Source organism: Anolis sagrei, chromosome 4 (genome assembly GCF_037176765.1).
Source record: "Anolis sagrei isolate rAnoSag1 chromosome 4, rAnoSag1.mat, whole genome shotgun sequence".
NCBI lineage: Eukaryota > Metazoa > Chordata > Lepidosauria > Squamata > Dactyloidae > Anolis > Anolis sagrei.
In genome coordinates, this window is record NC_090024.1 from 128,183,450 (window position 1) to 128,197,669 (window position 14,220).

A 14,220-nucleotide genomic window follows, 5' to 3' on the forward strand; every position below is an offset into this window, starting at 1 on the left:
TTCCATCAATTTCATGTAGTAAAGTACGCTTGGAATGTGCTTCCATTTGGATGCACTAATGTCCGTGTCTCATTAAAAAGTGAATTACTGTTTGTTGTTTCTAGATGCTGGTGATTTGCATTTAAATGATAACAGTGCTTATGTAATACCATACTGTGCTAGTGAGAGATTTGCTCTCTTAAATGTATTTTTTAACTGGCCTTTAGGTTGTTGGATAATTTTAGTGAGTTTTGGTGTATAAAAGTAGATAGGCATGTAGATGGAAGGATGACTATGAAATAGTTGGGCTTCTGCACAGTACCTATAAGTCGGGAGAGAAGGAGTTAAAAGGGGAGAGGAGGGTGACCAAATGATGTTTGTGCTAAATGTGGGCTCATTGCAGCAAGAGAGAAAACCAGATTCAAAAAGCTCCTGCTTTATCCCAGTTCCGGGTGAAAAAAGCATATTTACCCATGACTGATGGCCCTGTAGTCGTAATGTTTGTGTTAAATGTGGGCTCAATTGCAGCAATGGAAGGAAAGTTTTGGTTTTCCCTCTTTACCCCCAGGTCTTTGTGGGGACCTACTCTGAGGTCCTGGGTTTGTTTATCTTGCATATTAAGCCCATGTTTTGGTGCTGTCTGGAAGCATCCTATGTTATTTAGTAAGCAAATCTATATAAATAAAAATGTAAGGTTTGTTTGTGGGATTAAAATAACTCAAAAACCACTGGACAAATTGACACCAAATTTGGACACAAGACACCTCTCAGGCCAACGAGCGACCATCACTCATAAAAACACTGAAAAACACAGCAGAAGAGACTTTAAAAGCAGAAACACAAAAACTACATTACAACGCATGCGCAAAAACATATATATATATATGCAAACACACATATACACAAATATATACACACAAAAAACACATATACACAGACTGGGCCACAGCAGTGTGTGGCAGGGGACAGCTAGTGAGACTTATAAAGATCGTCATAGAAGGAAGACAAAGACAGTGCAAGGTCTGAATACTCTTAATATTTTCCACATATTTTGAAACAATTCCGACATCTGCAATATTTATAAAAATACTAGCTGTATCCAGCACGCATTGCTGTGGCCAACCTTCCCTCCCTCTTTCTCACCTTCTTTCTTTCTCTCCTGCTTTCCCTCCCTTTTCCTTCCTTCCTTCCTTCCTTCCTTCCTTATTATTTATTTATTCATTTGCTACATTTGTATACCACCCCTCTCAGCCCTCAGGTGACTTGAGGTGGTTCCTTCCCTTCTTTCCTTCCTTCCCTCTTTTCTTTCTTCCCTCTATTTCTTTCCCTTCTTCTTTCCCTTCTTCTTTCTTCCTTCTCTACCTGTTTCTTTTCTCATTTCCTTTGCTCTTTGGTTCCATCCTTCCTTTTCTCTTTCCTTCCTTCCCTCCCTCTTTCTCTCTTTCGTTTCTTCTCTCCTTCCTTCTCTCTTTCACTTTTTTATTTCCTTCTCTCCTTCCTTCCTTCTCTACCTTTCTTTCTTTCCTTCTCTTCTTCCCTCCTTCTTTCCCCCTTTCTCTCCCTCCTTTTCTCCTTCCTTCCTTCCCTCCTTCCTTCCTTCCCCCTTTCTGTGTATGTTTTGTGTGTGCATATATGTGTATGTATATGTGTATATATGTGTGTTTGTGTATATATGTGGGTTTGCGCATGGGTTGTAATATATATTTGTTGTTGTTTGTTTTGCTTTTTGAGTCTCTTATGTTGTATTTTTCAGTGTTTTTATGAGTGATGGTCTCTCATTGGCCTGATAGGTGTATTGTGTCCAAATTTGGTGTCAATTTGTCCAGTGTTTTTTGAGTTATGTTAATCCCACAAACAATGCAGGATCAACATAATCCCACATTGTGTTTTGTGTATGTGTTTTGTGTGTGCATATATGTGTATGTATATGTGTATATATGTGTGTTTGTATATATATATGTGGTTTTGCGCATGCGTTGTAATGTATATTTATTGTTGTTGTTTTGCTTTTTAAGTCTCTTATATTGTATTTTTCAGTGTTTTTATGAGTGATGGTCTCTCGTTGGCCTGATAGGTGTATTGTGTCCAAATTTGGTGTCAATTTGTCCAGTGGTTTTTGAGTTATGTTACAAACGTTACATTTTTATTTATATAGACTTCTAAAAAGAAAGGGCTCTCATTACTGGAATCTATATACTTGTGCTGTAATCCCATGGAAACATGGACTTTTCATAACCATATTCTTTTTGTTTCATCTCAGCCTATTAAAGCTCGCTTTTACAGGTCTGAATTCACAACCAATTAAGAAGCTGAGTGAAATACAAGATCTGTAATCTCTATCAGGGCTAATCCAGTCTCATCAGGCTCTGAACTTTGTTTTATCAGTCCTGGTTTCCTTTGTGTAGTTTGAAAGTTCAGGCAGCTGAAATACCTGCCAAGTGTTAGGGAAACATTATACCAAACAACCTGCAGGGAACATGAAAGGAAGAAAGAGGGAAATAGGAGAAGGGCAAATGAGATAAAATAAAGTGACATAAATGGCACAGGGTGAAAGATACTGACCAGGGGAATGATAATCCATCCATCACTCTTCTAGAGCAGGCATCCTCAAATTGTGGTCCTCCAGATGTTTGGGCCTCCAACTCCCAGAATTCCTGAGATTGAACAAGTTGACAAGAGCTTCTGGGAGTTGGAGTCCCAGACATCTGCAGGTGACAGAGCTGATGGTTCAGAAAGATGCTCAGGTTTTTTTTTACGAATGAAGTAGATAATGTTTGAGGATTGGGACATTCGTAGGGATACCAAGGTGCTTGTTTATAAAGCTATTGTCCCCCAACCCTGCGATACGGCTGCGAGACATGGATGGTCTACAGACATCACATGTAACTCCTGGAACAATTCCATCAGCGCTGCCTCCGGAAAATCCTGCAAATCTCTTGGAAAGGCAAGCGGGCAAATGTCAGCATGCTGGAAGAAGCAAAGACCACCAGCACTGAAGCGATGGTGCTCCACCATCAACTCTGCTGGACTGGCCACATTATCCAGAAGCCCGACCACCGTCTCCCAAAGCAGTTGCTCTATTCCGAACTCAAGAATGGAAAACGCAGTGTTGATGGGCAGGAAAAGAGATTTAAAAATGGGCTCAAAGCCAAGACTCTGGCATAGACACTTAGAACTGGAAAGCCCTGGCCCTTGAGCGCTCCAGCTGGAGGTCAGCTGTGACCAGCAGTGCTGTAGAATTTGAAGAGGCATGAATGGAGGGCGAAATAGAGAAACGTGCCAAGAGGAAGGCGCATCAAACCAACCCCGACCGGGACCGCCTATCACCTGGAAACCAATGCCCTCACTGCAGGAGAACATGCAGGTCAGGAATAGGGCTCCACAGTTACCTACGTACCCACCGTCAGTACACTGATCTTGGAAGACTATCCTACTCGGACAATGAAGAATCGCCTAAGTAAGTAAGTAGAGTGAAAATTTCAGATTATTGGAGGGACTGTGCAGAAAACCCAGTGTGGTGTCTTGGCTTTTCCCATCCCGTTACTCCCAGCCAGTGTTTGAATTAATTTGCAGCCCAATCCATAAAGTTTTTCCTCTCTTCCTTATTCCTCACATTGCCTCCAAATTTGTCTCAAATTTTGCTTTTTGTAACATTGATTTAGAGGTTAATATCCTTTGCATACCATTTTGAAAGTTCTTTCACTATCATGACCCACTTGAGACATTCTACCTGGGCAAAAGTAGAATCCTGTCATTCTGACAGCAACAAAATAGTGTCTTGCTATGACTGGTAGAAAATTCCAGTGTGTGTATTTAATTAAATTATAGATTTTATACGTGTTAAGAAATCCAGGCTGTGGTTTACCAAATCGGGACCATGATAAAGTTTTATTGCGGCATGATAGCAAGAATTCTGTCACTTGGGAAGAGGCTTTTCTGGCAGGGGAAGCTTCACAGGATTTTCTGGCAGCACTGGTGCAGATTTCAGTTAATGCTGTTTTTGTTGGTGGCTATTTTAAAGTTACACATTTTGGTAGCACAATTTTGTCAGCAGCAAAAGCAAATGTCCAGTAGGGGCCATAAATGCCATTGGCAGATGTATGTTTTCCCTTCGTACTTTAATACATCACATTTCAAGGTGTCCTTTAGAAGGTGCATGCACTAAAATTTGGCCATAATTTGGAGGCTATGGATGAAGGAGAGGGTTTTTATCTGAGTTTATATAGCTGAACCTATAAAACAACTGCTTGATTCCAAATCACAGCTATATTACTATTGGCCAAATTGAACCTGATGTAGAGTTCTGTGTATCTGTAATGAAAAGGGTGTTTACAAAGCTGTAGTCATGAGCAAAAGTAAATGTGTGTGAGTATGTGTTTAATTCCTTCCTTCCTGCCATTTACCTGAACATCAAGGAAAGGCATATAGAGGTAGCTTGATGTGAATGTGAGCCAAGTGTGAAGCTGCTATGAAAAGGGTAAAATCAAATGGTAGATTAGGTAGTACTACAGGCTTATAAAAATAGGCATGGTCTGGAGAACATGGGCAGAGCATGTTTTGTCTCATGATATTACAGTCCTGCCTTATCAGTTAAATTTACGAGGGAGGACAAAAATGATAACAGGAAGTAATTTTTCAAACATTGCATGTTAATCTGTGAAACTTTCTACTACAGCATGTAGAATTGGCTAGGTCATTGAAAGGGCTATAAAAGGACTTGGGAATATCCATATCAAACAGGAGTAGGAGTGGCTACTTTTAATAAGGGCCATACTGTATCTCTGGTTTCAGAGGCAGAAAACCTTTGAATACTAGGATGAATACTTCACTTCATTTCACTTTATTTCTTAATTAGTCGCTCCACCAAGGTGCTCCGAGCGACTTACAATTTAAAATAGCATTTACACAATATAAAAACACTCAACATAAAAACATACAACAGTGACTATTTGGCACAAGCAGGAGAATTGTCCCAAACAATTCTAGATTTCTTTTAGGGTTCCCCATAAGCGTCTGGTTGGTCACTTTGGGTGCAGAATGCTGTACTAGATGGACATGTCACTTCTTTTGATCAAACATTATTCTATGGAATCTGGGGTTTCCTCCTCTACAGAGGGAAAAGATACATAGATCTTGCTCTCTGTTGTCCCTAGCTGCCTTATGTGGGCTGATAAACTATGGAGAAAAAGAATCTCAGAACTCCCAAGTCAGGTTCACCCCTCTTAGTGCTTTTGCATGAAATTACGTACTAATGCAGTGGTTCTCAACCTTCCTAATGCCGTGACCCCTTAATACAGTTCCTCATGTTCTGGTGACCTCCAACCATAACATTATTTTTGTTGCTTCTTCATAACTGTAATTTTGCTGCTGTTATGAATTGTAATGTAAATACTTGATATGCAGAACTCCCATGACCAACAGAAAATACTGGAAGGATTTGGTGGGCTTTGAGTTTTGGAGTTGTAGTTCACCTACCTCCAGAGAGCACAATGGACTCAAACAATGATGGATCTGGACCAAACTTGGCACAAATACTCAATATGCTCCAATGTGAAAACTGGTGGAGTTTGGGGAAAACAGAACTTGACATTTGGGAGTTGCTGGGATTTATAGTTCACCTACAATCAGAGCATTCTAAACCCCACCAACAATAGAATTGGGTCAAACTTTCCACAACGAACCCCCATGACCAACAGAAAATACCGTGATGGTCTTTGGTGACTCCTCTGACACCCCCTCACGGCCCTCACAGGAGTCCTGACCCCGGGTTGAGAAATGTTGTACTAGTGGATGACCATAGCCTCTCATACTGTGCATTGTTATTATAAGGCAAGAGTGGGTAGCTGTTAGGGGTTCTGGGGCAGTACTCATTCCATTGTTAGACATTTGGGACCTCTTTTTTTCCAAAACTATTTTGAACAAAAACCAATTAGGAACAAAATAAGCTGGAGTTTGAAATAGCCTTAAATGGCTTTAATCATGCTTCTTAAAGACTTTTGGGTTGCAGCCAACAGTTTATCGGTTCAAACTCTTTTTCAAAGTAGGGAGAATTGGGGTGGGGGGGGTGATTGGGAGAGACATTCCTCACATATCAACCTGTGGGAAAGTCTCCACCCAGAATAATAAATAATATTTCTTTTTCTTTTTTCAAATCTTTCTTTTTCACAATTTTCTATCTGGAAATTGTTCTCACTCTTTCGATGTTCTATCTTTTACTTACTAATGGTATAATTCACTAAAAATCTAATTCTCAATAATATTAATATTAATATTAATTATTATTATTGTTGTTGTTGTTGTTGTTGTTGTTATACCTCGCCACCATCTTGTGGACAAAATGTCCACAAGACATAAAAGCAAAACAATCCATAAAATAAAACACATTAAAATGGAGCATCATAAAATACAACAACCAAGATAAAACACACTAGATATAACAGAATAAAACAGATTGCATTGGAGCTCCACCACCTTCTGCACATAACATTTCTATGGTCTGCTGTGCCTGTACTGATTCTCTGCTGCTATGACAGAACCTATCTGGGCTCCATGTTTAATGAGCTACAGATCAAATGGATTACTGTACCAGAGAGTCTACTAGAAATCACTTGTTTGAATTATATCCTAACAATCATCAAGAATTACTCCACATAAATTAAACAGCCATCTTGCCAAAAATACTCAATACCAGAAAGCTTTTGTCAAATGAACACATCCGAGTACAATCAATATTGTATATACTTGGAACACTTTTGACTGTTGCTAACATCATCTTTCACATCTCTTTCCCTGCCCATTTAATGTCGAATATGGATTAGTTTCACTGCATGTTTTGATTGGCACATTTGGTTCGGGTATTCTTTTACACTTTGACTTGGGTAAATGGTTACTGCCATTTGCTGCATAGTTCAGAAAGCAAAATATACGGAACCATTCATGTCCTTTGATTCTGTAAAATGTGTATCCAGCCTTTATATCTTGATTTGACTGTTACATTTTTTTTCTTATTTGTAAGTTCTTCTTCAGCCTCTTTGACTTTCCTCTTCCTTCTTGTGATCACCATTTCTCTTTCCATTCCTCCTCCTAGTCTTAATTTACTACTTTATAAAGCTAGAATGTAGAAGTCTAGAATACAGGCCCGTAGCCAGGATTTCGATTCGGGGGGGGGGGGGGAGTGAGTTTGTTTCGGGGGGGGGGCTGGGTCTGTGTGAAAGAGGGTCTACCCTAGCAAATCTTTTGTATCGTTACCCCAATACCCCCATGCATATGGGATATATTGAGTATGGTGATCAGATCATGATATGAATAAACATAGCAGTTTAAATAATGCACCAGTAAGGTCTTTTCGTGAACCACCATGAGAATTTGGGGGGGGGGGGGGGCTGAAGCCCCTCAAGTCCCCCCCCCCCCCCCGGCTACATGCCTGCTAGAATATATTTCTTCTTAGAAAACACAGGATACATCTGTACTGCAGAATTAATACAGCCTGGCACCACTTGGACTGCCACGGTTCAATGCTATGCAGATCTTTAGTCAAGTCTACCCAAAGAATTAGTCAATGCAGATCTTTAGTCAAGTCTACCCAAAGAATACTGTTGCATCACAAAGCTATAACCCCCAGAATTTCATTATGCCATGGTAGTTAAAATGGGGTCAAATTGCATTAATTTAACAGTATGGATGCAATTTTAGTCTTTCTTGCTTGCAATGTTTTCATCCCACAATATATTACTGTATTTTCTTATTTTCCTTTCTTTAAGAAATTATTGTTATCTTTTTCCACTTTTGGATTTCCTTTGTATTGGATCAGCATTTGCTATGTTGTTCCCTAGCCTCCTCATTGCCAGTCCTTTTTACTTGTTATTTCCAAGCTGTATAGCATGAAATAGACCACATTTCTCTTCGCTATAGGCAAGGTTTGCTTACTGTAACTTACTCTCCATCGTGCTCTAATTTTGCCTCTTCTCTAAATTGCAAAACATCTGAAACAGCATTGTAACTGATCAGATGTGCACATGGGCATTTTTCCAAAATTGAGGATCTTCTGCACATAAAGCATATGCTCTTTCACAGTTTTAGCTAGAAGATGGTAGAACTTGTTACGCAGCAACGTGTTTTGCCCAGCATCCCAGCGCCCAAAGCCCAAATGCAAAAGACTCACAGACCAGAGTAAAAGTGAACAGAAAAAATCTTTACTCTTTACTCAGCAGAGATAAAAACATAAACTGGCAATGTTGCATACAAAAACAAGCAGTGCAACGAACTTTATTTATTTTATATATTTCAAACATTTTACCCCTCCCTTCTCAATCCCAATGGGGACTCAGGACAGCTTACAATTGGCAACAATTCAATGTCGCTTCATAAAATACAATAGCAAATATAACAATTAAAACCATGAATATTAAAATTAAAATTAAACAGTATACGATCCATTTAGCTATTGCCAGTCTGGTGGCTATTTATCTAGCCATATACTAATGGTTACTTCGCTTCACCTATCCAAATCCAAAGCCATAGTCAAATATTATCCATTGTCCTTTAATCTGATTGCCCGAAGGCCTGGTCCCACAACCACAATTTTACCTTCTTTTTGAAGGTGAGGGGGGATGACAATGATCTAATTTCCCCGGGAAGCGAATTCCACAGGTGGGGGACTACCACCAAGAAGGCCCTGTCTCTTATCCCTGCCAAGTGTGTTTGAGAAAAAGGCAGGGCCGAGAACAGGGTCTCCCCAGAGGATCTTAAGCTCCAAGGTGGGACTTGTTCAGACAGGTATGCTGGACTGGAGCCATATAGGGTTTTATAGATCAAAACCAGCACTTTAAATTGTACTCGGAATTGGATCGGCAGCCAGTGGAGCTGACACAACAGGGGGATGGTATGCTCCCTGTATGACACTCCAATGAGTAATCTAGCTGCCGTCCATTGGACTAATTGCATTTTCCGAACAGTCTTCAAAGGCAACCCCATGTAGAGCGTGTTGCAGTAATCTATTCGGGATGTGACAAGAGCGTGGATCACCGTGGCCAGATCCGACTTCCCAAGGTACAGGCGCAGTTGACGCACAAGTTTTAACTGTGCAAACTTTACACGTCTTTGTACGAAACACAAAACAAGGCATCTTCATCTTACAGCAAATGAAAGATCAAAATATACCTTGAAGTAAATAGCTATTTCACCATAGCCTCCTTCAGAGTAGCTTCTCCAACCTGCTTCGGAGAGCAAAGCCTTTGTCCATGGGTCTCCTCAGAGAAAAGGCTCTCCAGAAGCTCTCCTTCAGGATCTCCCCTTCAGCATCTCCTGCTGGAACTTCATGCTGGTACTCCAGAATGTATTCAAGAAAAATCAGAGATAGTCCCTTGGGCCACACACAAGCTTGCTGGTTGACTTACATTTCCAGCTGTACATGATAATTAAGCACAATAAGGTTTTTCTTCACACACACATACTTGGTCCTGCAGGAACTTATCGTTACAGAACCGGCCCTCTGCTTCCTTCTTAAGTACTAAGATCATGTTATATTTGGAGGAATAAGATATATGGCATTGGCTAGCTTTGACCTGACCTTTTCCTACCTTAGCCAGTTGAGGTCAGTGATAAATAGAAGTAGAATTGAAGACTGAGATTGTCAAACCATGATGGATAGAAGCAGGAAAGTGAGCCCATCAGACCTAGTGACCTTTTTTTAATGGACTTGTCTCTGATTAACAGTTTCCAAACTCAATAGATGATTACCGAACTTCTCCTGACAGTAACTCTATCTGTACCTAACCATTCAAACTTGATTCCACAGAGCTGTCTTTCTCACACTTTTCTGTTGCATAGAATTCATCCTCCAAACAGTTTTTCTGTCTCTTTAAAAGCACATCCCAATGTCTCAGCGGAACAATAATCCGTCTAATCTTTTGTTCCTTGTTCACTACAAGCCTGTAGAGCAGGAATAAAGCTAATCTGTAGGTAGCCTTGGAAGGTATGAACAAGACCACAGAATATGCTTGTTTAGCTCTTTGGAAATTTTGCCCCATTCAGACAGAACCTGTTATCCAGTGTGAATAAAAATAAATATCGTCTCAGCCATCAGTGTAAACAACAGAAATGATGGGGAAACCCATGTCAGAATATACAACATTTTTGTTACAAATGAAAGTGGTAGTGCGTTCTGTGACATTATTTATCCCGTAGTGTTAATTGGGCAATTACCTTCAGTCGGAACCACCAATTGAGTTGCCAAATAATAAGCAACTGTATCCGCTGGGTTTGTTGGTTTTACCCATATTCTTACCTTACTTGTTCCTTCCCCTCCATTTATTTTTACTGTCCTCCTTCAACACCCACAGAGCTGTATACCTGGCTCCCTTGCCTTCTATCTTCCCTGCAAGGTAAATTAAGGCAGTGAATGCCCAAAGGCCCACCAGGACACTTTGTGGATGAGTAGAGATCTGAAGCTAATCCAGTAGTTTATCCATTATACTGCACTGCCTTTTCATCATTCTCCTTCCCTCCCCCTCCCCTCCTCTCCCCTCTTCTCTCTTTCCTCCATTTTCGGTATAGTCAAGGAGAATGGAGTGCTAGCACCCACAGAGTATTCCTCATAACATCTTAAACTAAGAGGTAGCGACATGCCCCAAAGTTAGCAAGGCAAGTGATTGGGGAATCCCACACTGTTAGTAGATGTGGGATACTTTCTCCATCATTCAAACGTGGGCTCTGGCATGGATGATAACCACTTCTCAATGTGCCAGAACTATGGCCAAAGATGCTTGAACTTGATAGCCCTCTCCCTGCCATAAAGACACTATGTGCTTAGCCCTGAAATGACCATTCTCCACCATCTTTCTTCTCCCTGTTGCTTTATTCAAGCTGAAGATTATCTAGGGGGGAATCCACAATGACTATTTCATGCTGTTTCAAACTGGTATTGGAGAAATTGGTTTTGCTGAGCAAACGGGAAATCCTGGAACCAGTTTGAGGATGGATTACACAAGCCACAAGGCACTGATATGCATTTGTGCAGTTTTGTGGAAGTTTGATGTTTGGTAACCACATTTTAAAGCTAGTTTTAAACAGTGTAGTAAGGGTTTCAGAATGCCTTTTACATTTCTATTTTCCTGATAGATCCCCCACTAGAATAGGAGATAAACAATCCTAAATAAAATGATTGTAGAAATGTCTCCTCACTATTTTGTGTGAATGTGGGAAATATGTGTTGCCCATCAAGTGCTGCTGAACTGACAACTTCCAGAATGTCTCAGCATTGTCTGCATTGACTGGGGCTTCTGTGAGTTGCAGTCCAACAACATTTGTTTTTCAATTTTTTAAACTGTCTAAATCAGAGGTCCTCAAACTTTTAAAACAGAGGGCCAGATCACAGTCCTTCAAACTGTTGGAGGGATGGATTGTAATTTGAAAAAAAACAAAACATGAATGAATTCATATGTACATTGCACATATCTTATTTGTAGTGCAAAACACTTAAAAACAATACAATAATTAAAATGAAGAACAATTTACTTTCAATTTTAATTTTACATTTGGCCTTCCTATAGTTTTTAATCGTGTGGTCTTATTGTTAATGTTGTATTATTGTATTGTCCATGTTTTATTTTTAATAGCTTGTATTGTTGTTATTATTGTTTGTATTGTTGTATTTGGGCTCAGCCTCATGTAAGCCGCACCGAGTCCCTTGGGGAGATGGTAGCGGGGTATAAATAAAGTGTTATTATTATTATTATTAGTAGTAGTAGTAGTAGTAGTATTTCAATGTGAAGTGTGGGCCTGCTTTTGGCTGATGAGATAGGATTGTTGTTGTTGTTGTTGTTGTTGTTGTTGTTGTTGTGTGCTTTCAAGTTGTTTCAGACTTAGGTTGACCTTGAGTGAGGGCCGGGTAAATGACCTTGGAGGGTCGTATCCAGCCCCCGGACCTTAGTTTGAGGACCCCTGGTCTAAATCAAGGATCCTCTTTCTTACTTTTACTTTTTCTTTCTTTCTTTTTCCTTTCCTCCCTTCCTCCACTTTGGAGGGAGTGATAAGGAAAAACAGAGAGAGGAGAGCACAGGAGAGAAAGGGAAAGGGAAAGGCAATTTAAGGAGCAAGAAGGGGTGGAGAGGATCCCTTCGTTTTAGAGGGAGATAGAGAAAGGGAAGGAAAGAAAAGGAAAGAAAAGGAAATTTAAGAAGCAAGAAGTGAGTGGCAATAACAGAATGACACCAATGGTGGCAGTTGTATTCAAAAGTTTATAGTGGGTACTGGGTAAACAACCTTGGAGGGGTGAATCTGTCCCATAGCCCTTAGTTTGAGGACACCTGGTCTAAGTTATTCAATGTTTTGATTGTGTTCAAATTATTATTGTTGTTTTAAACTTCAAATTGCTTAAATGACTTATGCTAAGCTACCCAATTATGTCATGTGTGCGGAAGCATGCATGCACACCTTCAAGTCACCCATGAATGTATGATGATCCCATGAATTTCATAGGGTTTTCTTAGGAAACACTCAGGTTATTTGCCATTTCCTTCTCGTGAAGTATATAGTCTTTGGCACCTTGTATTCATTTTTAAAATCTGCCATCGAAGTACTGTCCAGGGCTGACCCTGTTTAGCTGGCAAGACCAGATAGATCTGGTGCTTTCCATCTATCTTTCTATCTGTCTTATCTCGAGGTCTGCAAAATTGCCACCTTGTCCTTGCATGATCAAGAAATGGAATTGCAGATTGTCAGGACCTTATGTTCTGCCATATTTCTTTGAGGCACACTATTACTATATTGTATCTGTGTATCTGTTCATTTATTTTCATTTAATATTATGTACATGTATACTGGATGCTGGGTGGTGCTAGATTTTTAATAGAGCTTTCTTTCATGGAGGCTTGTAGGGCAAGACTTCTCATTTGTTGGGAAATCTTATCTTTGTTTTGGCAGATTCATGGACCTGCTGTGGGAAGCTATAGCAGTCCCAAGGTTGTTCTCAAGAGACTGGTATGGGGAGTAAGCTGAGGGATGTTTTGATTAATAGACTGCAGCTAGTATACTCTATGCTTCAACAAGTGGGGTGAAAGCCCACATATTATTTGAATTGTGATGTCTATAAATATATGGTGCAGGTAATACTCATGAGATCTGACAGCATTGGTGCTTCGTTATCTTAAATAAATTATTCCACCCATTGAGCACTTTGTGTCTTGAACTGAATAAGCCTACACCTGACACTGATGGCATTACAAATAAATTCTGGAGGATTTATTTATTTCATATCAAAAGCATTGCATAAATTGTATAACACCGATAAAAATAGAAGGAGTGCAGGTGACTAAATATCTTTTGACCAAAAATGGGCAACAGCAATGGCATTGTCTGTAGCCTCCAGCAATTCTTCCTCTGTACATGAGGCAGGGCATAGTGGACAAGCATACAGGTGCAGAGTTGTCTGTTGTGCTCAACTGTCACATAAGGTGTGGGATTCTTTTAGGTAATGCAATTTTGCCAGGTTGTGTTTTGATCTGCCCACTCCACTTCTGAGTCTGTTCAGGAACTTCCAAGTTGTCCATTCTTGGTTTGCCCCTCGAGGAAGAACCTCATTGGGATTTCCTGGTTTAGTTGCCCAGTTTTCTCTTCGTTAATTCACTTTTGCCTCTGGTTTTGTTTGGACCCCTCAGGTAAAAGCTAGATAGATTCTGCATTTTGGACCTGTCTGGAGGATCAATTCTAGGCAATGTTGGTCAAGTGGGCACTAGCTGCTCTTTTTAATCATACAAATTTTGAGATGGAAGGAAAAAAGAGAAAGAAGGGAAGACAAGAAGGGATGAAGGAAGGGATGGAAGAAAGAAAAAGAAGGCAGGAAAAAGGAATGAATGAATGAATGAAAGAAAGAAGAGGGGAAAGGTGTATGAGGGAAATAGAGGAAGGAAAGAGCCACAAAGAGATCCTACCCACCATTGCCAGGGTGTTATCATAGAAACATTGTGAAGTAGGAATTTTCAGAGATAGTGAAGGAAGAAAGCATGCAAAAACTATCTTCAGTGCCATCACAGTGTTTAACATTGGCACATACTTTCCTGCCCTCAGCCACCTGGAGGTCTCCTACTTTCTTAAGCAATGCTATTTACTCACCCTCATTGACCCGTATACCTAAAATGCCTCCTTATGTGTCTACATAGAACCATCTCTACTCAGCCTATCATTTATAAATGCTTCCAGTTCATCTGCTTTTTCCACTAGAGACTAAAGCTTAAGTTCACATAT

The 14,220-nt window shown here is 40.1% G+C and overlaps 1 protein-coding gene across 2 annotated transcripts in view; it reads left to right on the forward strand.

The window, feature by feature from the left end:
- Nucleotides 1–14,220, forward strand: part of ASTN1 (astrotactin 1) — a 361,917-nt gene that overhangs the window by 216,761 nt on the left and 130,936 nt on the right. The window lies entirely within an intron of this gene.